General features: G+C 39.7%; 1 long non-coding RNA gene across 6 annotated transcripts in view; it reads right to left on the reverse strand.

Moving 5' to 3' along the window:
* Positions 1-11,816: 11,816 nt before the first annotated feature.
* Positions 11,817-23,225, reverse strand: part of LOC137635750 (uncharacterized) — a 34,271-nt gene continuing 22,862 nt past the window's right edge. For all 6 annotated transcript variants that reach the window (XR_011042767.1, XR_011042769.1, XR_011042768.1 and 3 more), the window contains 2 exons: positions 20,741-20,871; positions 11,817-15,349 (listed from right to left, as the gene is read on the reverse strand). This is a non-coding gene — a long non-coding RNA (uncharacterized lncRNA). The remainder of the gene's footprint in view (positions 15,350-20,740; positions 20,872-23,225) is intronic.

Consider the following 23,225-nt stretch of genomic DNA (forward strand, 5'->3'; position numbering starts at 1 on the left):
CGTAATCAAATATATCTGTAAATATCATTGTTGAACGTATATAAAATGAGTAGGATGAAAAAAATCTCATTAGCTAGAACGTTTGCGCGAAATGGCTCCCGTGAGGCTGACTAATATCTGTCCTCTCATTGGCTGAGACGTCCTCTGCTGTGATTGGTGGTTGTATGTGACGTCATGCAATAGTATTTTATGAATTAATTCGACTCGATAGGAGTGAAATAACTATACATATTACAGATGAATAGGTCTTATAAATTATATTTATCATAAAAACAAGCTTATGATAGAATTAATTTGGTAATAATATAGATAATAAACCTTGTTTCAGTACCTAAAGTGAATAAATAAGTCTTATTTAAAGAAATAATTAACTAGGATTTGGCTACTATGTTAGACACGAGGTATGGGTTTGTTTACAAAGGTGACAACCAATCACAACTGAGAATAAACAGCCAATCAGAGGGCTGGAATATCCCTCCATGAGGGAGTTCCTGCGATCTATGAGCTGTTGTTTGAGAAACCAGTTACTTATTATATAAAACAGCTCAAAAGCTTTAATGCTATTCACTCTCTATCCAAAAACAGCCCATTAACCAGAGGAACAGTCTCGCCTTATGTATATTCATCGAGAAATATCTGTCTCATTAACGGATTCGTCCTCTGCTCTGATTGGTGGTTGCCTGTGACGTCATACAATTGTATTTTTATGAATGAAATTACGTGTGAGGCCTAGGGGAGATACCTATACGTATATCATAAAATTAGAACTTAGACAATTAGATTTTACAAAATTAACGTTATAAAAGTGAATAATTCTTTAATTAAACAAATAAAGGGTCTCATTAAAGGCCGTAATACGTTTTAGTGACGTCATCAATAGTAGAACGCATTTTAAAGATTGCTTAAATAACTGAATAATTCTGTTTGCTGGTTTGAGGTGTTGCAAACCGCCAATATTGAATATTCAATAGATTCTATCATCATAAAGAGATTAGATAGTGAAGGAACTACCCAAATTTAATTCGTATTTTGTAGAATTTCGAGTATAATTTGATTATTTAAAGGAATAAATTACTGTTTTGGTTACGATGTTTGTGTGTGTGTGTGTGTGAAGCTGTAGCATACAGTTTAAGCAAACATTGAACAGATGATGAAAAACGTTGTTGAATCTTATGATCTTAAATTTGCCTCAGCTGATGTAATGATATTCTAAGTAAATTAGTATAATTTGATAATTAAATAAAGTATAGGTCTACAGTTAAATTAAAGTGAAATAATAGTGATAGTATTTTCTAATAACTACCAGAAACAGTGAAATTTAAGAGTAAAAAAGTAGCTGAATTTCTTTATCAGGAACTCTAAAACTTGTAGAGATTAATGTGTCATATATACTAAAACATCTGGCCCAACGAGCTGTTTAAGTTGCAAGCTATGGATGGGGTACTTTGGGGGTAATCTATGGGTCTACCTGCCGTCTCATTAGCAGCCATTGTCTGGCCCTCTCTGGTCCTAGCATGGGTGGAGGGGCTTGAGCGCTGATCATATGTATATATAATCAGTCTCTAGGGCATTGTCCCTTTCCCTTGCCTCTATCACTATCTCAATATCAAGTTATAAACACAAAAATCCTATGAACATAAGTTTCATCTGCAAATATCTTTTGATATGTTACTGAAAACTCCACCAATTCAAGATTTGATTAAGTTCATGATAATACAATATAACCTACCTTGGTTTTCCACTGTCTTGGGTTAGAGTTCTCTTGCTTGGAGGCACATTTGGACACCATAGTCTATCTTATTTCAATTCATACTTTTTATTAGTTTTTTCTAGTTTACATATGTAAGATTTATTTCATGTTTTAACTATTCTTAAAATATTTTAATTAAATTGTTCATTACTTTTCTTGTAGTTTGTTTATTTCCTTTCCTCACTAGGCTATATTTCTGTTGGAGCCCTTGGGCTTACAGCATCTTGGTTTTGCAAGTTTTTGTGAAATTTGATTGGCAAGGATGTATGGATTTTGGGACACTTGGCCTCAAAGAACCTTTTTACTTATGAAGTAAAAATGTTGGACGACAAAAATGAAGAAAAGAAACTTTAAAGTCATGCATACAGAACACAACATGAAGAGTACTTACCTCCATACTAGTAATGATTTTAAAATAGGTCTTCGATACTGTGAGTAGCAGTAGTGATGGTATCTACATTATAGATTAAAGCCAGTTGAGATACTACTGCTAGAGAGTTACAGGGTCCTTTGACTGGCCACAGTCCTACATTGGATCCTTCTCTGTTAACGGTTCACTTTCCCTTTGCCTACACACACACTGAACATTCTTGACTATTCTTTACACATTCTTCTCTTTCCTCATACACCTGGCAACACTGAGATTACCAAACAATTCTTCTTCACTCAAGGTGATTAACTACAGCACTGTAATTGTTCAGTGGCCACTTTCCTCTTAGTAAGGGTAGAAGAGCCTCTTTAGCTATGGGTAGCAACTCCTCTAGGAGGACACTCCAAAATCAAACTATTGTTCTCTAGTCTTGGGTAGTGCCATAGCCTGTGTACCATGGTCTTACACAGTCTTGGGTTAGAGTTCTCTTGCTTGAGGGTACACTCGAGCACACTATTTTACGTTATTTCTTGTTTTGTTAAAGTTTTTATAGTATAGCCTATATAGGAGATATTTATTTTAATGTTGTTACTCTTAAAATATTAAATTTTCCTTTCCTCACCAGGCTATTTTCCCTGTTGGAGCCCTTGGGCTTATAGTAACCTGCTTTTCCAACTAGGGTTGTAGCTTAGCAAGTAATAATATTGAAACGATTATAATTTGGTAACAAAAGTACTGCAACATTGACCTTTCTTCGGTTTGTGATGGTATTAGTCGAGACTATCCAAGCCTTAACTCTAAACCATAAAATACAATCTACGATACAGTTATCCTGATCAGTCCATAGTACTTGTGTTCTGCAGATAAGGATTGTCCCTTTAATCATTTTGAATTCATTGAATTTCTAAGTCAGACCTTCTCCATCAAGTCTCAATACTACACAGTACTCTAGAGGTTTTAATTCCAGTTGTGACCAAGAAACTTGGAGAAACTTCAAAAGTTCAAATTTGCAGCAAATGTTTTACGTAGAACAGGCTGACACAAGTGTCTTTTTATAGTTTATTTATGAAAGATCTATTTTAATGCTGCTACTGTTCTTAAAATGGTATTTTAATAGTTCAGTATTTCTCTTGTAGTTTACTTATTTCATTTCCTCACTGGGCTATTTTTTGTTTTTGGAGCCCTTGGGCTTAAAGCATCCTGCTTTTCCAACTAGGGTTATAGCTTAGCTAGTAACGATGCTAATAATGATAATAAAACTTGGGATTTGAACAACAGGGAAGGAATAATGTGCAAAAAATGGTATAACAGAAGACTAAAATTGTTGATGCTAAAGATGGATTCAAGAAATTAGGGCTAAATAGCCAAGCACTAGGACCTACAAAGCCAAGGGGAACTCTGGGAAAGTAGTTATATGAAGGATACTCAACTTTTGCGAAAAAGAGGAAGCCAATTCACACAACTAATCATCAAAGTTTGCGAAAAAAGCACTCCCAAAAATGTTATTTTCCTTAGTAAAATAAATTTTTGAATATACTTACCCGATGATCATATAGCTGCATCCCTGCTGCCCGACAGAAAAAATCTACGGGCGGAATACGCCAGCGATCGCTATACAGGATGGGGTGTACATCAACAGCGCCATCTGTCAAGTAGGTACTCAAGTACTCGATGTCAACAAAGAACCAATTTTCTCCTGTCCCACTGGTTCTCTATTGGGGAGGAAGGGAGGGTCCTTTAATTTATGATCATCGGGTAAGTATATTCAAAAATTTATTTTACTAAGGAAAATAACATTTGTCAATATCAAACTTACCCGATGATCATATAGCTGATTCACACCCAGGGGGGTGGGTAGAGACCAGCATTACAAGTTGACATTATGAGCTAAGTATTCCGTATTTCATTTTAGCAGTTATTCAAAATAACAAGCATAAAATAAATAAGTACCTGGTAAGGAAGACGACTTGAACAATTACTCTGCCTTTTTAAGTACGTCTTCCTTACTGAGCCTCGCGATCCTCATAGGATGCTGAGCGACTCCTAGGAGCTGAAGTATGAAGGGTTGCAACCCATACTAAAGGTCCTCATCAAAACCTCTAATCTAGGCGCTTCTCAAGAAATGATTTTGACCACCCGCCAAATCAAGTAGGATGCGAAAGGCTTCTTAGCCTTCCGGACAACCCAAAATATTTCAAGAGAAAGATTAAAAAGGTTCTGGAATTAGGGAATTGTAGTGGTGGAGCCCCCACCACTACTGCACTCGTTGCTACGAATGGTCCCAGAGTGTAGCAGTTCTCGTAAAGAGACTGGACATTCTTAAGATAAAAGACGCGAACACTGATTTACTTTTCCAATAGGTTGCATCGAATATATTTTGCAGAGATCTATTTTGTTTAAAGGCCACGGAAGTTGTGACAGCTCTAACTTCGTGTGTCCTTACCTTCAGCCAAGCTTGGTCTTCCTCATTCAGAAGGGAATGAGCTTCTCGTATTAACAGTCTGATAAAAATAGGATAAAGAATTCTCTGACATAGGCAAAGATGGATTCTTAACTGAACACCATAAAGCTTCAGACGGGCCTCGTAAAGGTTTTAAAATAGAACTTAAGAGCTCTTACAGGACATAATACTCTTTCTAGTTCATTTCCAACCATACGATAAGTTTGGAATATCGAACGATATTGGTCAAGGCCGAGAAGGCAGCTCGTGTTTGGCTAGAAAACCAAGATGTAGAACATGTAGCCGTTTCGGATGAGAATCCGATGTTCTTGCTGAAGGCATGAATCTCACTGACTCTTTTAGCTGTGGTTAAGCATATCAGGAAAAGAGTCTTAAAGGTGAGATCTTTCAGGGAGGCTGATTGAAGTGGTTCGAACCTGTCTGACATAAGGAATCTTAGAACCACGTCTAAATTCCAACCAGGTGTAACCAAACGACGCTCCTTCGTGGTCTCTAAAGACTTAAGGAGGTCCTGTAGATCTTTATTGTTGGAAAGATCTAAGCCTCTGTGACGGAAGACTGATGCCAACATGCTTCTGTAACCCTTGATAGTGGGAGCTGAAAGAGATCGCTCTTTCCTCAGATATAAGAGAAAGTCAGCTATTTGAGTTACAGAGGTACTGGTCGAGGATACGGATACTGACTTGCACCAGTTTCGGAAGATTTCCTACTTCGATTGGTAGACTCTAAGGGTGGATGTTCTCCTTGCTCTAGCAATCGCTCTGGTTGCCTCCTTCGAAAAACCTCTAGTTCTCGAGTGTCTTTCGATACTCTGAAGGCAGTGAGACGAAGAGCGTGGAGGCCTTGGAGTACCTTCTTTACGCGTGGCAGACGTAGCAGGTCCACCCTTAGGGGAAGAGATCTGGGAACGTCTACGAGCCATCGAAGTACCTCGGTAAGTTATTCTCTCGCGGGCCAGAAGGAAGTAACTAGCGTCAACTTTGTCCCTTCGTGAGAGGCGAACTTCTGCAGTACCTTGTTGACAATCTAGAACGGAGGGAATGCATATAGATCTAGATGAGACCAATCTAGTAGAAAGGCATCTATAAGAACTACTGCTGGGTCCGGGATAGGTGAGCAAAGTATTGAGAGCCTCTTGGACATCGAGGTTGCGAAGAGATCTATGGTTGGCTGGCCCCAGGTGACCCAAAGTCTCTTGCATACATCCTTGTGGAGGGTCCAATATGTTGGAATTATTGTCCCTTCCTACTGAGACAATCTGCTGAGGCATTCAAGTTGCCTTGGATGAAACTCGTTACTAGTGAAAAGTCTAGACCTGTTGAACAGGAGAGGAGGTCACTTGCGAACTCGTACCATGTCAGAGAGTAGGTCCCTCCTTGCTAGATGTACCTCAAAGCAGGGAGTTGACCGTGTTCACCTCCACTACTTTGCCTTGAAGGAGAGACCTGAAGCTTTTCCAGGTCAGACGTACTGCCAGAAGCTTCTTGCAGTTGAAATGCATTGTCCTTTGACTCGAGTTCCATAATCCCGAGCATTCCCTACTGCCTAAGGTCGCACCCCAGCCTACGTCCGATGCGTCTGAGAAGAGAACGTGGTTGGGAGTCTGAACAGTCAGGGGAAGACCCTTTCAAAGGTTGATAAAGTCCTTTCATCAAGTCAGACCAGACTTATCTTCCGGAAACCGGGATCGAGACCGCTTCTAGCGTCTTGTCCTTTTCCAGTGAAGAGCTAGATGATACCGAAGAGGACGGAGGTGTAGTCTTCCAAGTGACACCAATTGAACCACGGATGACAGTGTCCTAACCAGACTCATCCACAGCCTGACAGGGCCGTGTTCCTTCTTCAGCATCTTCTGTATGGATAGCAGGGCTGGGGGTTGATCGTCTTGTTCAGCCATGTCCTCATCAGAGGGTTCCTCATCCGAAACTGATGAGGAAACGGCAACGGAGTGGGCAACGTCTGACTCGCTGAATCCGGTCGCACTGGTGTATGCGTGACGGAGCCGGACACAAGATCATGGTACTGCTGCACAGTCTGTGAACTGTCAACCATGGGGACGCGAGGAAGTACAGCGACAACCCGAAACTGTCTGGGTTGTGCAGACAACCCCTTATCGGGTTGCTGAGGTTGCCGCACTGCGTCACAACAAGTCACCTCTGCTGGTTGTTGAACCTCTTCCTAGTGACACACTGAACGTCCACAACCACCTCCGAGAGTCGCTTAACGTCAACGTGCGACTGGCAACCCACACTGGGTCGCACCGGTGGAGGAACCATCTCAACTGGCGGACGTGAGTAGGATACCTCAGCGTCAACAGGGCGTACAACCAACCGGTAGGAAGGTTGTTGGCTAGAAGGTTCTTCTCCGTAAAAAATCCTCTATCAAGGACTAAGCTTGGACTGCATGTCTTGCAACAAAGCCCAAGGTCTATGGGAGCAGGTGTGGCAACAGACGGGGTTAGCGACTGAAGCGGAACCATTTACCATCCCTGGAAGCATGTTATGCTTAATTAAAGACCATAGGAGGCTAAGCAGCTTAAGGCTCCTCTCCAAATGACAGAGTCCTCAAGGGAATATCAGAAGGAGGGAGAACAGCACTTTCTCATCTACAGGAACCATGTCCGAGAAAAGCTAGGTTAACTCAGTGAGGGTTTCACTGGTGCATAAGCAGCAGACCAGAAGGCAACGTTAAGTAACTGCTTGACAGTCTGTGAACTGTCAAAAACTGAACTGTCAACCACAACAGGTGCGTGAGGACATACAGCACTGGTGCATTAGTAGCAGACCAGAAGGCAACGTGTGAGTTGGCAACAACCAAAGCTGTGTGGGGAAGCCTCAACTCCTGACTGACTAGTCTGCTGCGGGCGAGTGGCGGTAACCACAGTGTGTTGCGGAGGCTGACACACCGTGTCAAAACACGGCAGCTTGTGGTAGCTCACGCACGGTAACGGAGTGCTCCGTGTGTCTGTGGGAGTCAGCATGAGTCTGGCAGGGTCGACTGCGCATGGGTGGAGGAGTTCTCACAACAAGAGTGTGGGAGCAGGCAGCCATGCTGGGCGCACAACCGTGGCAGGTTGTAGGCCAACGGGTGCATCGTCACCCTTCTCCGCAGTCGGAGTGTGGGAGCTGGCAACAACAAAAGCGGAGTGGTGCGTGGGAGGGACTGCCGTGGGTTGCGGAGCATGCCGCATTGCGTCAAAACACGGCAGCTTGACAGCACCTTCCCACTGCTGATGCGGTAGCTCACGCATGTCAACGGAGGGTGCAGCATGAACATGCGTCTGGCAGGGTCGACTGCGCATCGGTGGTGGAGCTCTCACAGGTGGAGTGTGGGAGCAGGCAGCCGCAGTATCTGCTGAGCGCACAACCGTGGCAGGTTGTAGGTTAACAGGTGCAGTGTCAACCTTCTCAGCACGATACTCCTGCATGAAGGCAACAAACGGAGCTACTGTCCGTTGTGACTGAGGGTCTAAAACAGCTGGTGCGGCAACAGACGGAGTTACTGCCTGTTGCGGTACCACCTTGCCTCTCTTGGGAGGTGTGCAGTCGTCGGATGACTGCAGCGAATCCGAACTGACCCAGTGGCTACACCTAGGCCGTTGGACTTGTGCGGAAGGGACCGACTTGCACTTAAAAAGCTGCAAGATTTGGTCCATGGTTTCTGCGAGAAACCTCTTCCGCAGACGAGGAATAAATGGGCTCTCTCGTCTTTGTGTGGGTGGGGCGATCACGTCGGCAACGTGTGTAGATACACCCGAAACCACCGAGGGAAACGTCTGTTCGTCGATCAAGGCCTGTGGAACCCATAAGTCCTTCGACATTACTTCTCCCCTGGGCTTGGGAGCTTGTAAGAGGTCCCGGACTAGGTGAACAACTGGCACGAACAGACGAACCCTCGAACGCAACACTGTAACACTTTGCGCATATCACTTTATCACTTTTGATTTTCTGTTTGCACTTATTTCACTGAAATCGAAACTTTAACTGATTTCTACCTGAAACACGCAATCCTATCCTTCATTAAAAGGTAGTAATTGCGAAAACAGTTTTACAATGCAACAGAAAAACATAATTAAAGATAAAGAATTCAGTGGCTGGAAAAGAGACTAAACACTAGATCAAATAAACTACGTTTAAAATCTCTCACCGCATAAAGCCTGGGAAAAAGAATAAAACTCTAGAAACGTTTTACCTACTTCCCCTACAGCGACTAGGGAGAAGAGTAAAAAACGAGAACAACGTTACCCGCTTGAACGAAACGTTTATTCTCCTCTCTTTCCCTCCGTCTCTATCTCTCTCTCTTTTCTCTCTTGACTTAGAACCTGAGAGAAGAGCCCAATTATATATCGTTAAAACATATTATTTGCTAAAGGAAAAAACTGAAAGGTTTCCCAAATAAAAAGTTCCTTTATTAGAATTAAAACCATTTAAGCTAAGAAAGAATGAACGAAACGCTAGAATCGGTTTACTCTTACTGCAACGTGAAACCGTGAAAAACTCTCTCTCTATCGTAACGATAGAGCGCATGTTGAACGTTCTGAACGTCAACAACTGCGGAGACTAAACTAAACGTTAGTTCATCTTTGAAAACAGTACGAGACTATCAAAGAAATTCTTTCAAAACATTAAAATTAAAAAAGTATAAATTCTTAAAAGGTAAATACGATATGACGGGCTCAATGTTAATTAACTTCGGTTCCAAGTAAGGACCGCCTACTATTAGGAAAGGTCGCATATAAACAAACATAAAAATTAATTTTTATAAGTTTATAATAAATGGAAAGTTAATCGAAGAGGCCTATAAAGGCGGAGAGATATAAAATAAATAGATCTATAACTTGTTAAGCAAAATTACCAAAAACCTAAACACACTTCCGTCTAAGGGAAGGGTCGGCCATTTAAAAGTGAAAGAGAGTCCATACTCTCTTCGTCACCAACACTTCCGTCTAAGGGAAGGGTCGGCCATTTAAAAGTGAAAGAGAGTCCATACTCTCTTCGTCACCATAATTAAATCTATCCAAAACGAGTTCAAGTTTTGAAATGAAGATAAAACCCCTGCATAGCAAAAGCTCAAAACTGGAATAGTGTACTTCACCAAATCGTTGTGAAAACAAATCCAGTTAGGGACGGCGTATTTAGTAGGTCTTGCCTGTGGCACGACAGAGGGAAAATTGGTTCTTTGTTGACATCGAGTACTTGAGTACCTACTTGACAGATGGCGCTGTTGATGTACACCCCCACCTGTATAGCGATCGCTGGCGTATTCCGCCCGTAGATTTTTTCTGTCGGGCAGCAGGGATGCAGCTATATGATCATCGGGTAAGTTTGATATTGAAAAATCAACTTTAGTGTAGCCATCAGTTGTATTCGAAGGAATGCGAAGCAGGAACATATAGGGGCACTCGAAGGTGATAGGATATGTAATGGTTCCTTACTTATCCTGTCCCCTTAGTGGATTAGACTGGTTAAGGACTGTGTGGGTTGCAGATATCTATGGTTTTCTTAGGATACGTCCCTGATTAAACACGATACCTTCGGATAGTCGTTTCCGGGGGCTGGAACCCCGTGATACCTGACGGTAATTCTCTTGTAATATCAATCGCAGAAATATTATACTGTAGAAGTTTCTAGAAGGAACTTCCTTCTGGATAACATGGCTTGAGCCCAAAAATACATTTTCCTACGTCAAAATCCCTTTTAAACACCTAAAGATACATTCACTTACTATATCCAAGTTTTACTTTCATTATAGTTATCAAACTTTAGGAAAACTATGCATCACATACACAGTCGAATGTAATTTCAGAAGCTGTAAGCAATGTATGCATTGGATAAAAATCAGCAAGTTCCTCTGCGATGAGGCAGTCATGAATATCAGGCTACTCTAGAAAGACAAATGACAAAAAGCATAGACACTACAATCTCTTCATCCACTTGAAATGGTTTGAGGGTAGAGGATGCCTTTGATGACCACCGAAAATTTCTCCACAGACAACGAACATAGTGATTGTGTGGGATAATTTCTACACAGGATGTCAAACAGGAGAAACAGCGGGAAGCTCTCAAGTGTGCTTTTGCATGACTAAAAATGCAGTGAGGATTTATGTGAATACGCATTGGCATACTGAATCAAAAGCTACAAGAGAATACTTCAGAAACCTCTAAGAAATACAATTGAATTAATGCAATCTTGGCAAAATGAGAGGTTCAAGGAGGCAGCACAGGAATGTAGATATCCCATACAAAAAGGGAAGCGAAGACAGTTGAACGAGGCAAGCATCAAGGGGGATGAGGAATCGGCTATGCCACAGTTAGAAGTAGCAGCTGTAAATACAATTTACCAGAGAAAGAAAAAAGATGTGAGAAAAATACATCTACAAGATAAAAGTAAAATGGAAGTTTTGTGCACCTGAGAGGCTGTGCCAATTGGTTCGCTAGCGTTGTGTTATGTTTTTACTACAGAAAAGTCAATTTGCAAATCGTTACTATGGGAGAAAAAGCCCCACGCCTAGCAAGGTAGCATTGGATGGTTAAACAGGCAAGCATTTCTGCGAGTAATATTCGCGGCAGACAACAGGCTAATATGTCGAAGACGTAATTTAATCGACGTGTCAAATGTTGGTACTGAACCATACATGCAACTGACCGTGAATGTCACAGTTTCACGTATTAAAAGATAAAAAGTTGCACATTAGAAGTTGTAGCTGATACCAAGGTTAAGGTAAGCAATGGGATATTGTTAGGTTAACATTAAGAGTGGCAGGATGTCAACAATTAATGATACCCAATGATTTGCTATACCTCCCCAAAGAGGATAACGTTCCCCTATTTGAGCTATGGCTGTTTGAACAATTCTTAGATACTGTACTGTACAATATTTCATCCAAACAGATGTTTTCCCATAATACCATACACTATCAAGGCTTCCATCCATTAGTTGGAAAAAGAAAGTCGAAAGCTTCAGACTTTCTTAACCCCTGGGGAGGTTTCGATATTGTAACTCTAAAACCCAAATGAATTTAAGTTTCGTCATAGGGATGAGAACTCTCTGGGTTATTGTGCTGGGTGCAATATCGACCTTCAAAGGATAAGCCGCTTACTATAAAGTACCCGATGCCTGATCAGACAGTTTGGGCTGGTCAATCCGTTAGTCCCCATTGCAATAATTCTTGTCATGACACCAATGGTTTCATGATACAAGCCGGTCCTAAGCCCGGATAAATAGGGAGGGTCGAGTGAAGGGTTAATACCCCTATCTGGGAAAAAATCTATTGCTACTGAAACTCAAGAAAGATGTACACCGAATGGATCTGATGACGACCCGTAAGGAATTGGACAAACACCCTAAAAAACTCCTATAAAACTTTGAGCATGGAATGTCAAAAGCTTTTACAGAACTAGATACGGTAAAACTATTATCCAGGAATTAAAAAAATCACAAAATGGATTTAGGTATCCTGCAAGAAACAAGATGGTCAGAATATGGAGAATTCATTATTGATAAATATTCCATTATTTATTGTATATTGGAAGGACAGATAATTTCCATCAACAAGGAGTGGCAATAAGGATGTCAGCAAAAGTGAGAAAATCTATGATAGATTTCAAGGAAATCGATGAAGTCACCGAAACCCTCGGCCACCAAGGCCGAGCAGACGTTGCAGTCCTTGGGGTCCCAACGCCGCAAGGTTTCTGTGGTAACAACGCAGGCGGCATAAGACCTGCACATGGTGTGACCGCAAAAGTTCCTTCTCTTGCGGTTAACGACTTGAGGCATTCCATATTCGATGTCTTCAGCGTATATTAGGCCTCACATGGCAAGACAAAGTATCTCATTCTGAAATTCTCCACCGTTCAAACCTGCTGAGTATAGAATCCCCATTGGCAGAAAAACAACTCAGGTGGATCGGCCACGTCATCCGTATGCCAGAACATAGCCAGGTCCTCTACAGTCAGCTCCCTGAAGCTCGGCGTAATCCGGGGGTCAGAAAAAGAGGTAAAAGGACAACATCAAAGCTACGCTCAAGAAGTGCAACATACAACCTGAGCAACTAGAAATGAACGCCACTGACAGACCACTATGGCGCTCACTCTGTGAAGCTGGAGTCAATCAACTTGAAGACACCTGGAACCAGGCAAGACAACAGCGCAGGGAGAGAAGACAAAACCGTCGAGATCGGATACCCCCGGTCAACCCAGACCTGACTTGCCAGCTGTGTGGCAGAGTGTGTGGATCCAGAATAATTGGTCTTCACAGCCATGCAAGATGGCACCAACGACAACAGATCTAACTTCATCCCCATCACAGCGAAGCAGAAGTCGTCTTCGATTCGAAGGGCAGCACCGCACTTCATTTTCTGCTCCTCCTTTCCAGAGGCAGAAGATGCTGGAGAATGCATAATAAATCCTCAAAAATAGCGATCTAGAGCACTAGATAAGCAGGGAGAAAGACCGTGCGAAAGCGCTACTGAAATAGAAATGAGCGCCATCTTGGAGCCCTATAATAGTAAGGGAGGAAGGGTAACCTTGATAACGGCTCCCCTTCAATTTTGCCACTCTTCCCCCTCAGAGCGAAAACGCTATTCGGGGTGAAGATTGCTGTGTGTCGTATCAAGATATATGTCCCCTGATATTATGCGATATGCTTAAGAAAAATTTTAAGGATACTCGCGCCAGGAGTTAGAATTCTGGAGACCTATGGTCAATTCTCTGGGAGTATCACTGTAGTCAAATATCCCTTAGAAAGCTGTCTATAGGAAGCTTCTATCAGGACGACATGGCCATCTCACCCAAAAATAGATTTTTCGCTTTGCTTCAAAATCCGTTAATTTTACAATTGGTCTACATGCACCGACAGAAGATTCCCCTGAAAATGAAAAGGTTACATTTTATGATGAACTATAAGGTATCATCTATCAAATGCAAAAAACACGACATCATAGTTGCAGGTGATCTAAGTGCCAAAGTGGGTTTGGAAATTCAAGCATTTGCTACAGCAATTGGTAAAGAGAACCTTGACAATGAATCCAATTTTACACTTACCAAAGGTCAGAAAATCATATTATAAAATATTGGTTAATCCTACCATTAGCAATACACGATTCACATCCCCAAACTGAATTGTTTGAAAAAATGCAACACCCCTCAATGTGGCAATTTCTTTATACATACATAAATATACCCAGGCACTTCCCCCAATTTTGGGGGGTAGCCTAATGTAAAAAATAAAAAATACTTGGAATAGACTTCCAGTGGATGTAGTGAACAGTAACACAATAAACAAGTTCAGGAATAAGTTATACAAGATCATAAGAACTCTAAATGCTTAAACTAAATCGCTCGACCAAAGAGCAAATGGAGTCTCCGCAGATAGACTAAAAAGTTTGAGACATCCAAAATCCTTGTAACTCCTTATAACACTGTGGAGACACTGGCATAACAGTTTATATACTGTATATGACAATGGGTAATTTACCAACAACTACAGATATATTTTTCAGTAATATTTCTTATAACTGTATACTCTTTTAACTGCAAATACATGTATATCTATGGACCATTGCATTTGAAATAATGGTTTGAATTGAATTATCATAAGAGGAACTATCTTCCAATGTAAAGAGATACACAAGATCATTAGATAATAGAACACAAACACCAAATGTTTAGACAATTGTTTACCATATTCTTAAATTATTATCCTACTTCCAGATAGTCTATTCATTTTACAGTTCTCTTGACGATTCCCATGACTACAACAGAGGCAGAATGCTGTTTTTCAACAATGAAACCATAAAAACTTTTCTAAGTACAATGAATTCGGATAGACTAAATGCACTTGCAACACTTTCCACGGAGAAAAAATTCCTCAGTTGTCATCCAGAGATCAAGAAAATAATTGATCTTTTCGTTCAAATTAAAATGAAAAAAAATGAATTTAATTTTCAAATAAATGGATCAAGCTTAAACAGTAACAATTTAGGTTAAGTAATGAGCCGCCACTGCCCTAAGCATTCCAACACTAAATGAAAGACAACTTGGAGCACAGTTTAGAAACCTATCAATTAGCTACCTGGCATATGCATATGACTCACATAAAAGTTCCCAAAACATTTTACATTTTAAAGCAATTTAACCCTTTTACCCCCAAAGGACGTACTGGTACGTTTCACAAAAGCCATCCCTTTACCCACATGGTCGTACCGGTACGTCCTTGCAAAATAATGCTATAATTTTTTTTTTATATTTTTGATAAATTTTTGAGAAAATTCAGGCATTTTCCAAGAGAATGAGACCAACCTGACCTCTCTATGACAAAAATTAAACCTGTTAGAGCAATTAAAAAAAAATATATACTGCAAAATGTGCTGGAAAAAAAATAACCCCCTGGGGGTTAAGGGTTGGAAATTTCCAATTAGCCTGGGGGTAAAAGGGTTAAGAGGACCATGAATGAAAATCAGTACTTTATATAATCGTGATGATTTACAAACTAAGAGAGGACCCGTCTCTCACTCTCATTATGAGCTGCTGATGCCTGCAACAGTTGCAAGTTTCAGCAACCCTTTACATAATTAAGGAACTATCAAGAATAGTTTAGTTTTGGAGACACGTTGTAAGAAATAAAATCCGTGACGATCCATCCGTTCTCTTCCTCTCTCATGTCAGTTGCATTTCTTGGGTGGTGACGGCAAGTCATCTTTATTATCGCCTTCTTGTGTTGCTTTCAACCGTACGGCCTCGTCACATTCTTCTATTGACGTCAGCAGCACCTGAAAGAAAATTTAGAGCACTTATAATTCGTCAAGACATAAACATTTAAAAAACTGTTGAACAGGTCCTAATCCATCCATATACCAAAGGCACTTCCCCCAATTTTGGGGGGTAGCCGACATCAACAAGAACAAAACAAAAAAGGGGACCTCTACTCTCTATGTTCCTCCAGCCTAACCAGGGACTCAGCCGAGTTCAGCTGGTACTGCTAGGGTGCCACAGCCCAACCTCCCACATTTCCACCATAGATGAAGCTTCATACTGCTGAGTCCCCTACTGCTGCTACCTCCGCGGTCATCTAAGGCACCGGAGGAAGCAGCAGGGCCTACCGGAACTGCGTCACAATCGCTCGCCATTCATTCCTATTTCTAGCACGCTCTCTTGCCTCTCTCACATCTATCCTCCTATCACCCAGAGCTTTCTTCACACCATCCATCCACCCAAACCTTGGCCTTCCTCTTGTACTTCTCCCATCAACTCTTGCATTCATCACCTTCTTTAGCAGACAGCCATTCTCCATTCTCTCAACATGGCCAAACCACCTCAACACATTCATATCCACTCTAGCCGCTAACTCATTTCTTACACCCGTTCTCACCCTCACCACCTCGTTCCTGACCCTATCTACTCGAGATACACCAGCCATACTCCTCAGACACTTCATCTCAAACACATTCAATTTCTGTCTCTCCATCACTTTCATTCCCCACAACTCCGATCCATACATCACAGTTGGTACAATCACTTTCTCATATAGAACTCTCTTTACATTCATGCCCAACCCTCTATTTTTTACTACTCCCTTAACTGCCCCCAACACTTTGCAACCTTCATTCACTCTCTGACGTACATCTGCTTCCACTCCACCATTTGCTGCAACAACAGACCCCAAGTACTTAAACTGATCCACCTCCTCAAGTAACTCTCCATTCAACATGACATTCAACCTTGCACCACCTTCCCTTCTCGTACATCTCATAACCTTACTCTTACCCACATTAACTCTCAACTTCCTTCTCTCACACACCCTTCCAAATTCTGTCACTAGTCGGTCAAGCTTTTCTTCTGTGTCTGCTACCAGTACAGTATCATCCGCAAACAACAACTGATAACACAAAGAATATATTGGATGATTATAATAGAAGATTGTTTAGTAGCTGCAAGGCTAGCCGGAGAAACAGGGCTCTTTACGAAACACAAGAAAAGGTTGTTTTAAATTCATTTGTACAATACGAGAAATTCAACCAAACACTGTACAGTAGTTTGAATAAGTGAGGAGACTTAAGATGAGTCTTTAAGATAAATTAAACATGAGTTGGTTTCATCAAGTAGAAGTCATGATTGATTGAAATCTATTGTAAAACAAAATGGAAAAATAAAGATTATCTGAAGTAAGGCTACAGGTTATTGTAAAACCTGATTGTGGAATGATCTTCCTAAAGAAATAGACAATTTCATTCTTACATCTACAACATATTACTACGCTAACTCGTAGAGTGAGGTTTCTACACCATAATTTAGAGGACTTGTTTCCAAGCTGCTGTTCGTATGTGCCTTTTTTACCGCACAGTACTGTACTTTACTGATTTCTTTTCCCTTGAATCACCCTCTTCAAATGCAAGTACTTTATACTACAAAGAGGGGCTTTCCAATGTGCTGGTCATATTTGTCATGTCCAAAATAACATTATTATCATCATCATTAACTCTTTTACCCCTAATGGACATACTGGTACGTTTCACAAAACTCATCCCTTTACCCCCAAGGGCGTACCGGTACGTCCTCGCAAAAAAACTGTTCTTTACATTCTTTTGCATATTTTTGATAACTTTAGAAACTTCAGGCATTTTCCAAAAGAATGAGACCAACCTGACCTCTCTATGACAAAAATTAAGGCTGTTAGAGCAATTTAAAAAAAATATATTGCAAAATGTGCTTGAAAAAAAAAATGCCTGTGGGTTAAGGATTGGAAAGTTCCAAATAGCGTTGGGGGTAAAAGGGTTAACAATATACGAACCATGTATTTTTTACAACTGGTTATCTTGTGTTTTATCAATCTCGCAACGAATACTGTGGCAAATGCCCCGTTCGTGACACAATTACGAGGATCTCAGTGTGAAGCTGGGCTCTTAGGTGAGGATTCCATAGTGGCCTAGATATATCTTGCTCCCCCCTGATTGCTATTTTAGTCTCAGAGCTTTGAATCTACAAAAATTATCTTCATTTTCTAATTACTTTTACCTAAATATGCAACTTCCAGTGCACACTTGTTTTCTCTTATTATTATTATTATTAAATGCTAAGCTACAATCCTATAGTTCATTTCTTTAATCGAGGCAGATTTGCACCGACTCGCAGCTGTGCCCTTTTAGCTCGGAAAAGTTTCCTGATTGCTGATTGGTTAGAATTATCTCGTCCAACCAATCAGCGATCAGGAAACTTTTCCGAGCTAAAAGGGCACCGCTGCGAGTCGGTGCAAATCTGCATCGCTAAAAGAATTGGACTATAGTTGGAAGAGCAGGATGCTATAAGCCCAGGGGCCCAAACTGGGAAAATAGCCCAGTGAGGAAAGAAAACGAGGAAAAATAAAATATTTCAAGAATAGTAATAACATTAAAATAAATATTTCCTATTCAACAAAACAAGAGGAAGAGAAACTAGATAGAACAGTGTGCTCGAGTGTACCGTCAACCAAGAGAACTCTAACCCAAAACAGTGGAAGACCATGGTACAGAGGCTATAGCACTACCCAAATTCTGGCCACAGCTTCATCATAGTTTGCAGAATCAGCAAGTCAGTTTGAAAGCTCAATTTCTGAATGAAATAGAAAGTAGTAAAGGGAAGAAATGAACACTGCAAAGAGTTTTTCGTAAGGATTACGGTGTGCCAGGCACGGCATATGTGCTATACCCATTTCAGATTGTTCCGTAGTCATGAACAAACAGTGAGAAATCAAAATTAATCTCTACTCTCAGGTAGTGTCATAGCTTTTCACTGCCTTGGGTAGAGTTCTCTACTTGAGAGTACACTTGGGCACACTATTCTATCTTATAACTCTTCATCTTGTTCTTTTTTTTTATTTTATAGTTTTTATATGAAAGATTTATTTCAATGTTGTTACCATTCTTAAAATATTTTATAGTTGTTCATTACTTCTCTTGTATTTAATTTATTATTTTTTTTGAAAAAATTCAGGCTTTTTCCAAGAGAATGAGACCAACCTGACCTCTCTCTGACAAAAATTAAGGCTGTTAGAGCAATTAAAAAAAAATATACTGCAAAATGTGCTGGGGAAAAAATAACCCCTTGGGGGTTAAGGGTTGGAAATTTCCAAATAGCCTGGTGGTAAAAATGGGTTCAGGCTTACAGGAGTTACTACTTTAATATTTAGTGGTTTACAGAACTTCTTTTGAACTACCAGACTTAATGAATGGAAGGCCTATGGGATTGAAACCTGGTAAGGATGTGGAATTAGGAACATTGTGTGTCCAAACTATTTACTTTTGGGTACAGCAATAACTGAGTACCATCTTGTTCACGATCTACTTCAAGTAACACCAAGAAGTGTTTAACATACATACATACATATACTAAGGCACTTAACCCAATTTTGGGGGGTAGCCAACATCAAACAATTAAACAAAAAAGGGGACGTCTCCTCTCTATGTTCCTCCCAGCCTGACAAGGGACTCAACCGAGTTCGGCTGGTACTGCTAGGGTGGCACAGCCCACCCTCCCACATTATCCACCACAGATGAAGCTTCATAATGCTGAATCCCCTACTGCTTAAACTTAATACAAAAAGTTGTAGACACTTTTTGGTGCAAGTGCCAAAGTGATTATTTCCCTACACATATTACAAGGCAATGGTGGCACTTGGAAAAGAGAAACATACAGTGGTATTGTTCTAATAAAAAAAATATTGCATGAGGGTAATGGCAAATGAGATAGGTTGTAGATACAGAAACAGGCAGAGAAAGTAAGGTGAGAGATGTGAGCACTAGATACAAAATACAATGACCAGAAAAATATTAGAAATATGGTGACAGTTATTAATAGATCTGTTCCCAAGTTGGTGGTATTGCCACTCATCGAGGAGAAATAAAAGTGGCAGGAGTGTATTATCAGTTACAGACACCAATATTATTATTACTAGCCAAGCTACAACCCTGGTTGGAAAAGCAAGATGCTAGGGAAAAATACCCCAATGAGGAAAGGAAATAAGTAAATAAATAAATGATTAGAACAAATTAACAATAAATCATTCTAAAAACAGTAACAACGTCAAAATAGATATGTCATATATAAACTATTAACAACGTCCAAAACAGATATATCATATATAAACTATAAAAAGACTCATGTCAGCCTGGTCAACATAAAAACATTTGCTCCAACTTTGAACTTTTGAAGTTCTACTGATTCAATTATTTATTTACGACTGTTAAAATTTGCTGTAAAAATACAGTAAAAAAATTGGAATAAATGTTGCCAGGCATTTATTATTTTAAAAACGGATATATTGACATAAAGGAGTGATAATACAGTTTCCAACCTGTAAAAGATAATAACAAAGTAGGGTAGAAATTACGGTCGCCTGTATTTTAATGAAATACGGCTAAGAACAGCATATTTCTACAGAGAATTTCAGATTAAAATTACATTTTTTTCCTAAGTGTAGAATGTAGTTTTTTCTTTGTCGTAACTATCTAGTCTTGTAAACTGTGCGATTCTCGTGCTCGCTAATGAAGTATAAATTTAAAAAAGATTTTAGTAAACAAGAGATCAAAACCATAAGTGAAGAAAATGAAAATTGCATTTACCAGAATGATCAGCTTGGTTGATGTTGTTGTGTCCAGTGTCTTCTAGGAGATAGATACTCCACAATCAAACTATTATTCTTTTGGGTAGTGCCATAGCCTCTGTATCATGGTCTTCCACTGTCTTGGTTTAGATTTTAGAGTTCTCTGGCTTGAGGGTACACTCGGGCACACTATTCTATGTTTCCTTATTTCATTTTCTCATTAAGCTATTTTCCCTGTTAGAGCTATTGGGCTTATAGCATCCTGCTTTCCCTAGAAGGGTTATATTTAGCTAGTAATAATAATAATCGTAATATTCGACTGTAAGAACGCAATCTATCTAAACTAATTCAAGGTAATTAAGAACACCACTTACTTGATCTACAATATGAATACCACTCACCTTTTCATAAATAATATGTGAGAGGGACAAATGTATCGAGTGTAAGCAAGAAAAAAGTTAACAGAATCTATAAAAAAGACATTAAATGTTAGAAATAAGTACTTTATATGGATCAGAGAAGTCAAAGCAGTAGATTTTTGGCTAAAATTTCTAGAAAAACCCTAGGTCATTTCCATTTTACCTACCAGCTAAAAACAAAGGACAGAATCTTTCTCTGGTGACGAGGGGACCGAGATGTGGCCCCAAGGCTCCGATTAGACTGGAAACTGCTGGACACACATCTGGGGTGCCGTGAGAAGCCCACCTTCCACAAGATCTGCAAAACGAAGAAATAAACAGTACAGATGGTCCTTAAACATATATAATAGGTCACAAAAAGCTGTTTGTAAGTCCAATTTAGTTAGATTTTGACTTAGGGTAAGCCTAACCTGGAACCCATGACTATGATTTGCAGGTAAAAAAGTCAACAAATAGTCAGGTTTCATATGCGAATCCTCGATAAGCAGGAGATGACTATATACATTAAACTGGAAGTGTTGAACTCAAATATTCCTTCGACTTATGAATAAATTGCATAACCTATTTCAAACTTTGGATTTAAGGTTACAGAGTGACTTAACCCTTTTACCCCCAAAGGACGTACTGGTACGTTTCACAAAACTCATCCCTTTACCCCCATGGACGTACCGGTACGTCCTTGCAAAAAATGCTATATAAAAAAAAATTTTCATATTCTTTATAATTTTTTGAGAAAATTCAGGCATTTTTCCAAAAAAATGAGACCAACCTGACCTCTCTATGACAAAAATTAAGGCTTTTAGAGCAATTTAAAAAATATATACTGCAAAATGTGCTGGGAAAAAAATAACCCCTTGGGGGTTAAGGGTTGGAAATTTCCAAATAGCCTGGGGGTAAAAGGGTTAAACTGGAAGTGTTGTAAACTCAAATATTCCTTCGGCTTATGAATACATTACAAAACCAACCTATCGTTTCAAACTTTAGTTATAAAGTTACAGGGTGAGTTGTCAAATAAAGTGTATAAAACAAATGCACTACAGTACATCATTCAAGATAAATTTTGCTTCATTACTAAAAATCCAATTATAAAGAGAGTATTTATACTGAATATGTTAGTGAAACAGAAAAATTGCATAAGGAAAATAAAAATGAATCTTTCAGTCTCTAAACCAGTGTATATCTTCAGCATCAACCAAGCTGACCATTCTGCTAAATGCTAGTTTCATTTATTTTTTTTTTTTTATGGTATAGGCCTCTTTCCAACTACCCTTTACCTTATGTTTTTTTTTTAAATGACTTTATTTTCTCGACAATTCTAGGCTTTCGAGAGTATGAAATTCTTATAGTGTCATTTACGTAAAATATTTCTAATATACTTTTAAACATGAAATAATTCCAGGGCTGTATAAAAATGCCTAAAAACCAAAACTATTAATGCTAAAAATCCCTCTAAATTTTAACCAGTGCACCAATCCTTTTAAAAAGACACTTTACTCCAATCCTAGAGTAATTTCTAATATCTAAAAGAATATATAAATCCAGGTATGTATAAAAATACCTAAAAAGCAAAGCTATTATCACTACAAGTTCCTCTAAGTTTTAACTAGTGCACCAATCCTTTTCAAAAGGGCACACTGTACTAAATGGAAACTGGAGAGCATTTGTCTGTCTGATGAAAGCACATAAAAATCATCTTGAATTTTACTAAACAATGATGTAGTTCTTTACTCCAGATATCAAAAATAAATTCTAGCAATATACAGTATGAAAAAAAAAGTATATTCTAAAAATTTCCTGAAAGAAAATCATTATGAAATAACAATAAATGGATAGAAAATGGCATTTACACTGATAAGCCCTTTTGACTACAGTAACCCTTTTACCCCCAATGGACGTACTGGTATGTTTCACAAAACTCATCCCTTTACCCCCATGGGCGTAGTGTACGTCCTTGCAAAAAACTGCTATTTACATTTTTTTGCATATTTTTGATAACTTTATGAGAAACTTCAAGCATTTTCCAAAAGAATGAGACCAACCTAACCTCTCTATGACAAAAATTAAGGCTGTTAGAGCAATTTAAAAAATGTATATTGCAAAATGTGCTTGAAAAAGAAAATGCCTAGGGGTTAAGGGTTGGAAATTTCCAAATAGCCTGGGGGTAAAAGGGTTAATACTCCCTCTTGGCATGTCAGTTCCAACTTTAGGTCAGTCTACAAAAATAAATCCTAGTTACGTAGTTTTATAAGAGTACTTTACAGTACTGTACTTCACACAGAAGCTTAATACTGTATACAGATTATATAAAATGATAGCAGATAAGTAATGAAAGTTAACTTAAAAAAACTTGATAGATTCCAAGAAGGTGATGAATGCAAGAGTTGATGGGAGAAGTACAAGAGGAAGGCCAAGGTTTGGGTGGATGGATGGTGTGAAGAAAGCTCTGGGTGATAGGAGGATAGATGTGAGAGAGGCAAGAGAGCGTGCTAGAAATAGGAATGAATGGCGAGCGATTGTGACGCAGTTCCAGTAGGCCCTGCTGCTTCCTCCGGGGCCTTAGATGACCGCGGAGGTAGCAGCAGTAGGGGAGTCAGCATTATGAAGCTTCATCTGTGGTGGAAATGTGGGAGGTTGGGCTGTGGCACCCTAGCA

Source organism: Palaemon carinicauda, unplaced genomic scaffold (assembly GCF_036898095.1).
Source record: "Palaemon carinicauda isolate YSFRI2023 unplaced genomic scaffold, ASM3689809v2 scaffold167, whole genome shotgun sequence".
NCBI classification, from domain to species: Eukaryota; Metazoa; Arthropoda; class Malacostraca; order Decapoda; family Palaemonidae; genus Palaemon; species Palaemon carinicauda.